The following is a 12915-nucleotide window of genomic DNA, read 5'->3' as shown; positions in this document are numbered from 1 at the left end:
ATTTTTGCTAATCCTTCAAGGCATGATGCTCTGGTAAATAGGTCACTTCTCTTAGCAGTTCCCAACTCTTTTTTTTGGCTCTCAAATCAGATGAGTTATGTAATGGCAACGCGATTTATTATGTATGTACAGTAGGCCTATGTCCCATGATGATTCCGTTAGCCAGGAGTGTCTATTTCAGATTTGGAAAGTAAGGACCCTGCTGCCGTGTTTTGCTTCTAACACAGAATTCACTCAGTAGCTGGTCTGTCACTATTTCCTAATGTCAAGTGTATGAGCCTTGGAAGTGTGTCAGCCTAATTATCCAGTGATTGGATACTCTGCAGAGTTCACCAAAGAGTATCCAATCACTGGGCGTGATTATGAAGGCTGATACACTTGGAAGGACGCACACAAGACATTGGGAAATGGCCTTTGTATCTTGCATGCCCATCATGATCAGATGCCTGATTCAGTGCTGGTTGGATCAAACTTCTGTCAGGGATTTTGCTGTCTGAACCCGGGAGTGACGGCCACTGCCACTAACGCCTCCATAAGCCAGTCCAGGCTTTGACAGTGCTGTGACTGCTGATACCCAGCCTAAAATAAGCCTTTTGGACTGTCAACCTCATGATGCCATTATAGGCCATTCCAATCGTCTATACTTGTGGCACTGTGGCATGGGAAAGCTGTCTGAGTTGTATGAGTAGCATACAATTGGGAGAAGTTTGGAACGTTTTGTGTATGATTTATTAGCAAATCTGACTGGCACTCTCTTTTGTACAACACAGATCAAGAAGAAAACGCGTGGAGAGAAGTGAGCCAGGTTATCAGTGTTCATGGGACGCCTTCATCTGTTTTTCTTTTTCTCTTTTATTTTTGTCTTTTTTTTGGAAAAACAAGTAGATATCTAAGTAGATATGTTTGCTGCCAAGCTCTGACCCCATGTGACTCCTGGTTATGTTATTCAGAGGGGCCAGCAGAGAATTGAATCCTTTCCTTCTCACTCAGACAAACAAACCACATTGAAATCTCTGCCACACCATAATGGAAATCTCTCTCTCTCTCTCTCTCTCTCTCTCTCTCTCTCTCTCTCTCTCTCTCTCTCTCTCTCTCTCTCTCTCTCTCTCTCTCTCTCTCTCTCTTTAAAAAAACCCAAACAAACACAAGACTAGTCAATCAATCCATCATCCTGAAGGTGTCTGAGTGGATATTTTGTGGTAACCTTGGAAAAGGGGAGGAAGAAGAAGGGAAAGAACAGAAAAGAAAATAATAGCCAAGGTATTAGTCATGGTCTTCATACTGTAGTGTTTGCAGTGGGGGAATTTGTACTAGGGGCTTTGAGCAGAGAGGAAACACACTGACCCTGAAGTTTCATCTCTTCCTGCTGGGTCATTTCACGTGAAATCAGACACTTTGGGACCCGACCGACCCGGATTTCAATCATACTTGGTGTGCCTTTTTAGTAGCAAGGTAGCACCCCAGAACTGCATTGGTTTGAATCTGACACTAATATTAAGGGAGAAACAGACTAGGAAAGGTTCACATGTGAGGGTAGGACACTATACATTCAGCCTTGAATATATCAGTCAGTGTTAGTCACAAAAAGATGCCTGTGGTGTTATTTGAAAGCTCTTTTCTGGCTCTACATATTACACAATCAGCTTGGAATACAACAACTCTCAGAATATGAATTATGATAAATTGAAAAATTGAATATCTAAAAAAACTATATTTTAAAATGGCCAGTTCCTTGTCCAAACTTAGCCGGCAATGTCATCAGCAACACCTCAAATGCTGGTGTTCGGTTCTTTATTCATTTCAGAGAGAATTTGACTCACAAATATGGCATCATACAGACCACTTACTAATAATATGGTAATACCATAGTAGCATCACATGACAAAACAAAAACAAAACAAAAAAGGTCAGTTTCCATGGTCCCAGGTTTCAGAAACTAAGGCAGATGTCCATTTATACACACCAAATGATGATATGTGAATGTTTGAACATTCCTTCTCTGTGTACCTGTGTCATCTTCCCTTTACCGTACTTTAAAGAGATAATCAATGGCTACACTCTCATTTTGTACTCTACCAGTGCATTTGAAGCAGCAGCTGTGTCTTTTGTAGATAATGTATAAGTACGTCCCGTTGCAGTTACAGGTTCCACTACCAGAAGCACATCCTGATGATCCATGACAAGTCTATCTGGTCTGAAGGGAAAAGTGAAGGATGGAGATGGTCCATGAGGATGCAGGAAGTTCAGTTTCACCTCTCCAGTGCTCGGCATACATTCCTCAACACATGATAGCCACCAGTTGCCATCATATACAGCTACAACATACCCTTTGATGCTTGAAAATGTAACACATTCCTTTACTGAGCTCACTCTTTCAACTCTGCCTTCTCTGAATGCTGAAAATGGCCTAACTTCCACTGTGTCCATTGACAATGGGCAGAAGCTGTGTAGTTTTTGAGTACCTGGAATAGTTCTTGCAGATTCAAACCTTTTCAACAGGTTCTCAGCTTCATGATGGTACATCTCTGTTGTGGCAAACTGGCAATGGATGTTCTTGAGAGAGATGCACCATCATGAAGCTGAGAACCTGTTGAAGAGGTTTGAATCTGCAAGAACTATTCCAGGTACTCAAAAACTACACAGCTTCTGCCCATTGTCAATGGACATTAGGCCATTTTCCGCATTCAGAGAAGGAGTTGAAAGAGTGAGCTCAGTAAAGGAATGTGTTACATTTTCAAGCATCAAAGGGTATGTTGTAGCTGTATATGATGGCAACTGGTGGTTAGCATGTGTTGAGGAATGTATGCTGAGCACTGGAGAGGTGAAACTGAACTTCCTGCATCCTCATGGACCATCTCCATCCTTCACTTTTCCCTTCAGACCAGATAGACTTGTCATGGATCATCAGGATGTGCTTCTAGTAGTGGAACCTGTAACTGCAACGGGACGTACTTATACATTATCTACAAAAGACACAGCTGCTGCTTCAAATGCACTGGTAGAGTACAAAATGAGAGTGTAGCCATTGATTATCTCTTTAAAGTACGGTAAAGGGAAGATGACACAGGTACACAGAGAAGGAATGTTCAAACATTCACATATCATCATTTGGTGTGTATAAATGGACATCTGCCTTAGTTTCTGAAACCTGGGACCATGGAAACTGACCTTTTTTGTTTTGTTTTTGTTTTGTCATGTGATGCTACTATGGTATTACCATATTATTAGTAAGTGGTCTGTATGATGCCATATTTGTGAGTCAAATTCTCTCTGAAATGAATAAAGAACCGAACACCAGCATTTGAGGTGTTGCTAATGACATTGCCGGCTACGTTTGGACAAGGAACTGGCCATTTTAAAATATAGTTTTTTTAGATATTACATTTTGAATTTTTCAATTGATCATAATTCATATTCTGAGAGTTGTTGTATTCCAAGCTGATTGTGTAATATGTAGAGCCAGAAAAGAGCTTTCAAACAATACCACAGGCATCTTTTTGTGACTAACACTGACTGACATATTCAAGGCTGAATGTATAGTGTCCTACCCTAAAATGTGAACCTTTCCTAGTCTGTTTCTCCCTTAATATCAGTGTCAGATTCAAACCAATGCAGTTCTGGGGTGCTACCTTGCTACTAAAAAGGCACACCAAGCATGATTGAAATCCGGATCGGTCAGGTCCCAAAGCGTCTGATTTCACGTGAAATGACCCTGCTGTAACTGAAGCTTGAATGAGGGTTTAGCTCGTTGTGTTCCTCTCCCCTACATGCCATCTTTAAAAGTAGCCACTTCTGTTTTTTAGGGGAGCCTCTGTTCTCTTAACCAACAAGGCACGTTGCATGAATTACCTACATTGGCAGCTGGGGGGATTAAAATGTATACAGGGACAGATTGACTTGTCAGATATCACACCTACGTAGTTGGGGCTTGAAATAAAAACACAACCACTAGACCAAGCCCACGCCATCACCCTGCTCCCTCCACACACACACACACACACACACACACACACACACACACACACACACACACACACACACACACACACACACACACACACACACACACACACACACACACATAGTGTGGGAGTCTCACCCGAGCTCCTGTTGCAGTTTCTGAGACACATACACACATGCGCGCGCACACACGCACCATGCACTTCCTCCTGCAGTCTGTCCGCCTGGCGAAAAGCAGCAGTGCAAATCACACATGCTGACCTTTTTTTCTATTCTGCAAGCAGCGCAGGGCAATACCACCTATATAATCTTCAGCCTTGTGAGTCAAAAAAGCCTTTTCTGAAGGGAATGTCCTGCCCGGGGCTGCAATTTCAACAAAGTGCTTTTGAGTCATAGAGGAGAGGTTGCTGAAAGAAAGGTGGGGAGAGAGAGAGAGAGAGAGAGAGAGAGAGAGAGAGAGAGAGAGAGAGAGAGAGAGAGAGAGAGAGAGAGAGAGAGAGAGAGAGAGAGAGAGAGGGGTGGGGGGGAGTAGGAGAAAAAGAAAATGAGAAGTAGGAGATGGTGAGTGAAGCAAAAAAGAAAAACCACACCCTTTGTATCATACCTTCAGGCATTCATTGCATTAATCCACAATTGGGGTTATGCAAAAGTGCAAAAAATGTGGTTGGACCAAAAACCTACAGGCTACACGCCATACAGATATTATACGCTCAGCATTGCCTGAGGGTGTCATTTTTTTCATGCATGTATGTACTTGTGTGTATATCACCAGGCTTGTCAGGGTGCAGCATGCATCAGCCAAGGGTCAGGTCATAGCTCCTGTGTATGTGTGTGTGCATGTGTTGACGGCGACAGATTAGCATGACACCAGCACGTCAAGCGAGCTATAAGCAAGCATACGTGTATGTCAAGCAAGTAAATAAATAAATAAGTAAATAAATTAATAAATAAAACCTTACAACCCACCCTGTCAGAGCAGCTGTGCGGGGAAGAAAACAGGCATACAAGCAAATGGAAATCAAAACCAATGGAGCATGGTATTGTGTGCATTTATTACGTTTCCTCACCAGTCCTGCCAGAGTCCTAGCATGCCGGCTTGCATATTTGTTGCTCCTCTGATTTACTTTTTTCACTTTTTTAACAAGCCATCCTCTGAAATGATCATGCATAGTATTGGATACTTTTTGGTGCAGCAGCAACACAGACATGAATGCATTACCCAGCCTGTCATACAGTGCTTTTCAGTTGAAAGCAAAGCTTCCAGGAAGGTGGTTAAGTACCTCTTACACAGTTAGTACATCTGACACTGCCTAGAGGACATGCACTCCACCGAGATTTCAACAGGGCCTTTAATCACTCAGGAGTTGAATTTCGTGGATCAGACAAAAAGTGTATCAGTATAATATGCAATAACTGAAAGGCAACATGAAGTAGGCTCACTCTGTTAAAACACAAGAGAGAGATCTTTTGTCACTATCCTTCTTTTCTTGGAGTGCTTTGAAAATCATTTCTAGCTGTCATATTTAGCATTGTTACTTTTCAGGTACAAAAGCACTCGTCTCATTATTCTGTCACCATTGCATTAGCCTCTGCAATGTCACCTGCATTTCTCTCAGTTTGTTAGGAAATGTCAGTTCAAGTCTATAACTGGAAGACTTGGATGATTGCAAGTAGGCTCCACATCATTCTTTTTCTCTTTATTTTCTTCCTGCCTGCCTGCCACCTTTGTATTTCTATCCCTCTGGCAAAGCGTGTGTGTGTGTGTGTGTGTGTGTGTGTGTGTGTGTGTGTGTGTGTGTGTGTGTGAGTTGCACGTTCGTGCGTGCTTGTGTGCATTTGTATTTGTGTTTATGCACATGGTGTTTGTTGTTGTTTTTTAATGACTTGAAATCAAATTTGAGTTTACAGTTAGTCTTTATACTGACTTTATGACTGCCGTGATTGTGGGGAAGCAGCTGAGAGACACCTGTAGGCTGCCGTTTTGCTGTTCTGGAATTTTGGAATCTGGACAGTGCTGGCCCCCTTCATTAGCTCTCTCCTCATTGATTGCTTTTATTTCATGCCACAAGGCCACAAGCAGCGATTGTAAGAGAAGACAATGGCCTGCAGATGATATGCGGCTATTGATCAATATGCAAAGAGCCTGTGACAGCAGACAACCCCCCCCATCTCCACACACACACACACACACATACACACACATGCACGCACGCACGCACGCACGCACACACACACACACACCGTTTTTCCCTCCCTGCGTCAAAGAAAATTCTTGCTCTCACTCTCGCTCTCGAGGTGTGGACAATCAGCCGTTTGCTATCTTCACACAGAATCTTCTTTGAGTGAAATTAGACAATCTGTGGGCATCTCGGAGGGCCTGTCTTGTAAATTTTGTTTTGTTTGTAAATGGGTTTTTTTTGAAGTCCCGTCCCATAACTGTAATCCACAAGGTGATTTATTTATTTTATTTATTTTTCATGAAACTTCATGGTCTATTAGCTTTGCTTTCTCAGATTGTTTTTTTTTATTCTAGTGTAGTGCTGATGGGTTTCTATAATCACAAACAAACATGGTGCCCCAGGGTCAAGACATGAAGTTTCTCTGCCAATCAGCACAGTGCTTCAATAGCACAGATCTAGAGAGGGGTGTCGCCAGATGTTGTGCTCAAAGAGAAATATTTTGCTTGAGACAAATCCAATGGCGTGGGTGACCGTTTCAAGTGACTCATTAATCAGGCTTGTGAATTTGTTTTGGTTCCTAGTTAGCATTGTTATGTTGATGACCACGCTTGTTGTCACCATTAAAACATTAGCTACATTTTCACTTCTTTATTCCACCATGTCAGGAGAGGACGTAGAGCAGTGATTCTCAAAGTGTGGTCCGGGGACCACTAGTGGTCCGCAACAGAGCTCAGGTGGTCCGCGAGGGGATTGCTACTTGTCCAAAGACAAGCTAGAAGTTGGCTATATTCATGACATTATTGCAAAGCTAAATATAGCTAGAGTCATATTTTCACCAAAATAAGACAGGCTTGTAAATGTGAATTACTTTGTAAAAAAATAAGGGATCTACATTGAAATTAGCACCGGTCAACTGTCAATTCAGTTGACAGGTGGTCCCTGAACATTTTTAGGGGGGACAAAGTGGTCCTCGGTCAGAAAAAGTTTGAGAAATGCTGACGTAGAGGAAGGCTTATTGGCACTGGTTGGTTTGGGGAGGAAGAGAAGGGGCGAGTGGCGGGGGGTATCGATCTGGCCACGGTAGATGGACGTTGTGGAATGGGTGTGGGCTTTAAGCAATCAGGAGAAGTGTCAGGGAAATGACCCGGCCACTGACCTGGCCTCGCCGCCAACAGTGACTGGGAAACAAGCTGCCAGCGCATCCCTGCATTCGCAGGCCTGATCTAAGAGAGGAAGGACCCTTAAGCAGAGCAGAGATGGTGGTCTTCAAAAAAAATGTTCTGCCTCAAATTGTCTGTTTCAGTGTTTTTTTTTTCTTCAAATGCTGTGTGTGTCTGTACACAACCTGAAATTGAGACCAGATGAAAGTGCTAATTTTAAAGAAGTGGAGTGCTGGAAGAAGAAGTGGTGTATTTGTCAGGCTGCTGGGCTCTGACAGTGCCAAACTTCTGGTATTTCTCTGTAAGTGCTCAACACTGTCAGATGTGTGTGTTTATAGTTCCCAATGGATCTTGCTACAAAGGTGGAGGGAAGACAAATATGTGCCAAAATGCCCCTGCTTGCTCATTACAAGCCCTTGTTTATAAACCAGCGTGTTTTAAATGGCATACCTAAGCAATGCTGTTTTCACGAATTGCTGGGGGAAAATGTAATAGCTGTCGTGTGAGTGATCCAAATGGGTGTCAGGGCATTGAATTTGGAACCAAAGTTATTATTAGGGAGGCCATTGTGGAGAGTGCTTATTGAGAAAAAAAAATAATTGAATTTTGCCTTGCCATAGGCCCTGTGTCTTAAACACCATTGTTACAAGAAACTGAACTGTAATGGAGGTTGTAGAAAGGTCATCTTTGAAAGTGCTAACTGTGTTTGTACTGTATGGATGTTTCACTGCCCTGACCCCTTGGGTAGGAATGAAAAGTAAAGACACAAATCTATCTGGTTAAAAAGACACTCCTTGACCCTTATAGTAGGGCTGCACAATTAATCGAAAATAATCGGAAATCGTGATAAAATCGTGAAATCGAAGTCGTGATTTCAATCGTGATTTAATCGTGGCAATAGTGACCTACCTTTGAGAGCGTCCTTGAAGCCAGAACATACTGACAGGCTGTTGTTTCTGGCCAGAAATCTGTCCACCTAAATTTCATGCTATTGCTTTTACATAATTATTACAATTAATTGTATTTTGCTCATCCCGCATATAATTCATTCTTGGTTATATTTCATCTTGTTATAATTTTCAAAAAGATCTGCAAAAAATCAATAATCCATAATTGTGCAGCCCTACCTTATAGTACTGTCAATAAATTCCACCGCTGCCTCTTCCTCCCACTGTGGGGTGGGGAGTCCCACAGCTTCCTATCTAGCTCTGAACTCCCCCACCTCCAAATATACACATTACAAACACACACTGCATATGTACACATGTACACACGTACACACGTACACATGTACACATGTACACACACACACACACACACACACACACACACACACACACACACACACACACACACACACACACTGTCTCTCTATCTCTCTCTCTCCAACCCTGTGATGTATGGGCGAATCTCATTACAATAAAAAAGACACCCCATTGTCCACTTCTGAACTCTGGCCTCAGGAATCCAAGTCAGGGTTTAATTTTTAATCACTCACCTTAAGATCCAGCCATCACTAAAGCCCTAGATGCATCCCTCGCAAGGTATGCCTTCAAAGTATACCTACGCTATAGTATTTTGCAACATCTAGCTCCCAAGGAGTAGTGTGTGTGCACACGCAGGCACGCAGGCACGCAGGCACGCAGGCACGCAGGCACGCAGGCACGCAGGCACACAGGCACGCAGGCACGCACACACACAGTGTGTCAATTTTATGCTAAACACGATCCATAAACTGACCTGAAACGGACCACTGGCCGGGGTAGCTAAGTAGGTAGCTGAATAATGATCATGGTAATGATGCCTGCCTCTGCATGTCCAATTACAGGAAGTTACTGCATGTCAGTGGAGAAGTTGACATCCTGCTACTGTCTAATGAAGGCCAACTGCTGTCATGTGCTGTTGGACCAACCAAGCTCCTAGGTGCTAACTGCATAACCAGCGAACTAAACATAATGTTCTTAAATCATTTTAGCCTACGCCTAAGCCCTTTTTGGGAAAAGGGGCCCTCTCCCTATTAAAACTTAAATATCTCAGCCTCCGAAGGACATAAAAACATGAAAAAAGTTGCATTTAAAAACTAGAACCTTCATTTTGCACTACTTGTAGAATGTGTTCATTCAGCTCTAACATACCCACATTTTTAATAAAACAGCTCAAATCTCAAGAACCTTAATGCAGCGTATATGTCGCTCCAGACATCATGGGTTAATTTAGGGGATTTCATTTTGAAACAAGTGTAGGTGATGCGCGCACATCCAGTAAAACAGGTGCTGGATCAAACAAACGTGCGTAAAAGAAGAAAGAAAATCCGCACACTGTTACTGCTCACCGATTAATTCAACACAACGTTTCGACCTCAGGCGATCTTCGTCAGGTAGGCTATATACACCTGACGAAGACCGCCGGGTATTTCATTTTGTACACTGACAACCAGCTAGATACTACCACTGACCACGTATTGCAGACAGAGACATATTCAATGTTCAGGTTGAAGTTTACAATACTGGTTGTTTTAGTATGGGGATATTGCATGTTAACATAGATATGAACACGTCTTAGACCGTTATGAGGATATTTTTCATAGATGTTACTTAATGTGTGCCATGATTGAGAATGTTGAGAACCACAGGACTGCTGGACAGCCTCTGTGTGTACTGTGTGGACGACACGCCATACGCCTTTCAGGTGAGGACCTAGAAATACTGTATGTTGCTCTACAAATGCATCCCAAAGAAAGCGACATCCCCTAACCTTTTGTTATTCGTTTGTTCTTCTATTCTGATGATGGCAGTGGAAAAGCTGAAGCCTCCACCAATATATCATCTCTAATCGAGGGGCAGTGCCAGAGTCTGTTGAGCTGCAGAAGTCTCAATCTATTGTCTTGTCACGTCGTGTGAGTTACCGCAGAGATACACCAGCGGCGATCTGAGCGAGTCGAGCGACGGAAGTAATTGACTTTGTATTGAGTCGAGAGACAAAAGCGATTCTGGAGACTAGAGCGATTTGCGCGCCGAGCGCGACAATTTGAAGTTGAAATCTTTTCAACTTTTTATGACGCGGTTCGGCGACAAGCCGCGACAGCCAATGACTGTATAGATGTCAGTGACCACAGCCAATGGGAATGCTTGAATGCTTTGCCTTCCGCCTGTACGGACATACTCTAGTCTCCTCAGTCTCTCGTATCGCTTGCTGCTACACTCTGTCGCTTGAGTCGCGTCGCCGCTGGTGTATCTCTGCGGTTATGCGCCCCACTGAGTCTTTCATTCCACCACATAGTGATACAAGGTGTGTAAATAATCTGCTCTAATATTTTCTTTCCACAGTCTCTTTCTATCTCTTGCTCTTTATTTTATCACAATCTCTCTCTCTTCCTCTCTCTCTCTCTTGCTGTCTAGGTCTCACTCTTATTCTCGATTTCACTCTGGCTCTTTCTCTCCTGCCCTTTCTTTCATTGTCTCTCAAGGGACTGCTGCATGTTTCATATTTCTTTAACAAATGAGCCTTTACTAAATACCCTTCTTTCCCTCTCTGCCCTCCTTGATTTATCTGTCACTCTCACTCTCTGTCTCTCTCCCTCAACTCCACTCTACACATTTTCCACGGTCTCGTTTCTCTTCTGCTATCTCTGTCCCTATTCTCTCCCTCTATTCTCTATTCTGCTCCTCATCTCCCCTTTAGACTATGTCTTTATCTCCCCTCTCGACTATCTCTGTCTTTGATGACAAAGGGAGTGATTGCGGTGGAGACGAGCGAAGCTGGTCAGCTTCTGGAAGAGCCCAAAATATTGCTCTTCAAAGGGAACACTCTGAGTCTGCAGGTGTCCATCCATTCCGGACCTCCCCCCAGTTTCTATGGAGTATCAAACCAAAGAAGGTGGATCTAACAAGAAGCGTCATTTTGTTTCTTTTCCGGTATCCACTTTATGTCGGGTGAACACCCCTTTAGGGCCAAAACATACCAAGGCGGAACGGAACGGTCCCGGGACGAACGCGGTCTTTCTGCTTAGTTTTGGCCGGCGTGTTTTTCTCTGCCTTTCACACTGACAGCGTCGGCGTGCGCGGCCAGTCCTATTCAAAACTCTCCCCACAGCCAAAGCTAGCATGCTACTTTGCCATTCATTTGAATGAGACACCGCCGGTCGCCGGCGTGAAAAATACGCTCGAGTTCTATTTTCCAAATGCAGCGCGGCGCGGAGCCGGCTCCCGCGCCGCTGACGCTCGACTACCGCCGGTTGGTGTGTATGGACAGATAGGTTTAAATGTATTTTCACTGACGCCGGTAAAAAACGCGGCCGTTCCGCGACGCTTTACCGCCCTGGTGTGTAAGACCCCTTAGGAGACCTTCGGTTAGGAGACCTTCGGAGTCCTGAGGTTGAGAATCAATGAAGTCCCCTTAGCGCTGTAGATGGCTGAGAACACCTCAAAAAGACAAGAAGAAGTAGGGGACAACGCCCCCTTAGGAGACCCAACTTGAGCACACGCTTTTGCATTGAGTGGGCGTGTTTTGCATGATGTTGGTTTAATTCAGTATTTTTGATCAAACCCTTCACTACCTGTCTGGTCCCATGTCTCTCTGTCCATCTGCACACCGTCTGATCTTGTGTTTTGTTGTTCATGTAATTCTCTTCTTCTCATTCAGTGTCTGCCTGTCTGACATTGTATCTACACTGAAGTTGTCACTAATTTTTGGGGCCCACCTCTGACTCAATAAACAACACAACTCACATAGTCAACAGCAACACACACATATTATTTTAATAACAAAAAAAGGCTTGGGACACCCAAGTTCTGGCCAAGCCGAGGCAAGCCGAGCCCAGACCCACTTGTTCCCCTCTCTACCAGCTTTTTATTTACAAGGGGCAGTGAGAGGAGACAGCCTGTCTTAACCTCTCCATCTCCGCAGAGCAGGTGTGGAGTAATGGACCCAGGCTGCTTCATACATCAAGTCAGGACCACTAAGGATACATAGTCTAAACCACTAAGGAAAATACGGCCAGCAAGCCCCATAGCTCTCACTACTATCCACTCGCTCGCCTCCACAGCCAACTTCTCCAACACATTAAACCCCCCCCCCCCAACCAAACACACACACACACACATCCAGTACACACACACCGAAATGTGAGGAAGGCAGAGAATGAAAATGTATAAGGTGAGTGTATATGAATGAGTATGTGTGTGTGTGTGTGTGTATGTGTGTGTGTGTGTGTGTGTGTGTGTCTACTGAGAAGGTGGGGTGGAAGATTGCCAAGCCAAGGCCCCTTTCTGCTGTTTTGCTTTTATTCATGGCTCAGCCCCCTATGCGCTATGTGCTATGGCCATGGAAGTAAGAGTCAGGCTAATCCTATTGACCTCTGTGTTCCAGTTTTAAACAAAGATGACACGTAAATGGCCATTGACGGCCTGCCATGGCATAAATGGTGGGGCACTCATCCGCTACGCGGATGACCCAGCTTTGATTCTGGAATGGGTCCTTTGCAGACCCTTCCCTGTCTCTCTCCCCACTCACTTCCTGTCATTCACTGTCCCGTCAAAAAAAGGCAAAAAGCCCCCAAAAATCTTTTAAAAAAACAACAAAAAACAAAAACAAAAAGCTGTTGACATAGTTCCAAA

At 43.8% G+C, this 12915-nt stretch overlaps 1 pseudogene; it reads left to right on the top strand.

Annotated features, from left to right (window-relative positions):
- LOC134444430 (netrin receptor UNC5D-like) overlaps nucleotides 1–12915 on the top strand; it is a 78312-nt pseudogene that overhangs the window by 64324 nt on the left and 1073 nt on the right.

The sequence above is a fragment of the Engraulis encrasicolus genome, chromosome 3 (genome assembly GCF_034702125.1).
Source record: "Engraulis encrasicolus isolate BLACKSEA-1 chromosome 3, IST_EnEncr_1.0, whole genome shotgun sequence".
Classification (NCBI taxonomy): Eukaryota; Metazoa; Chordata; class Actinopteri; order Clupeiformes; family Engraulidae; genus Engraulis; species Engraulis encrasicolus.
This window is presented reverse-complemented; position numbering and strand designations above follow the sequence as displayed.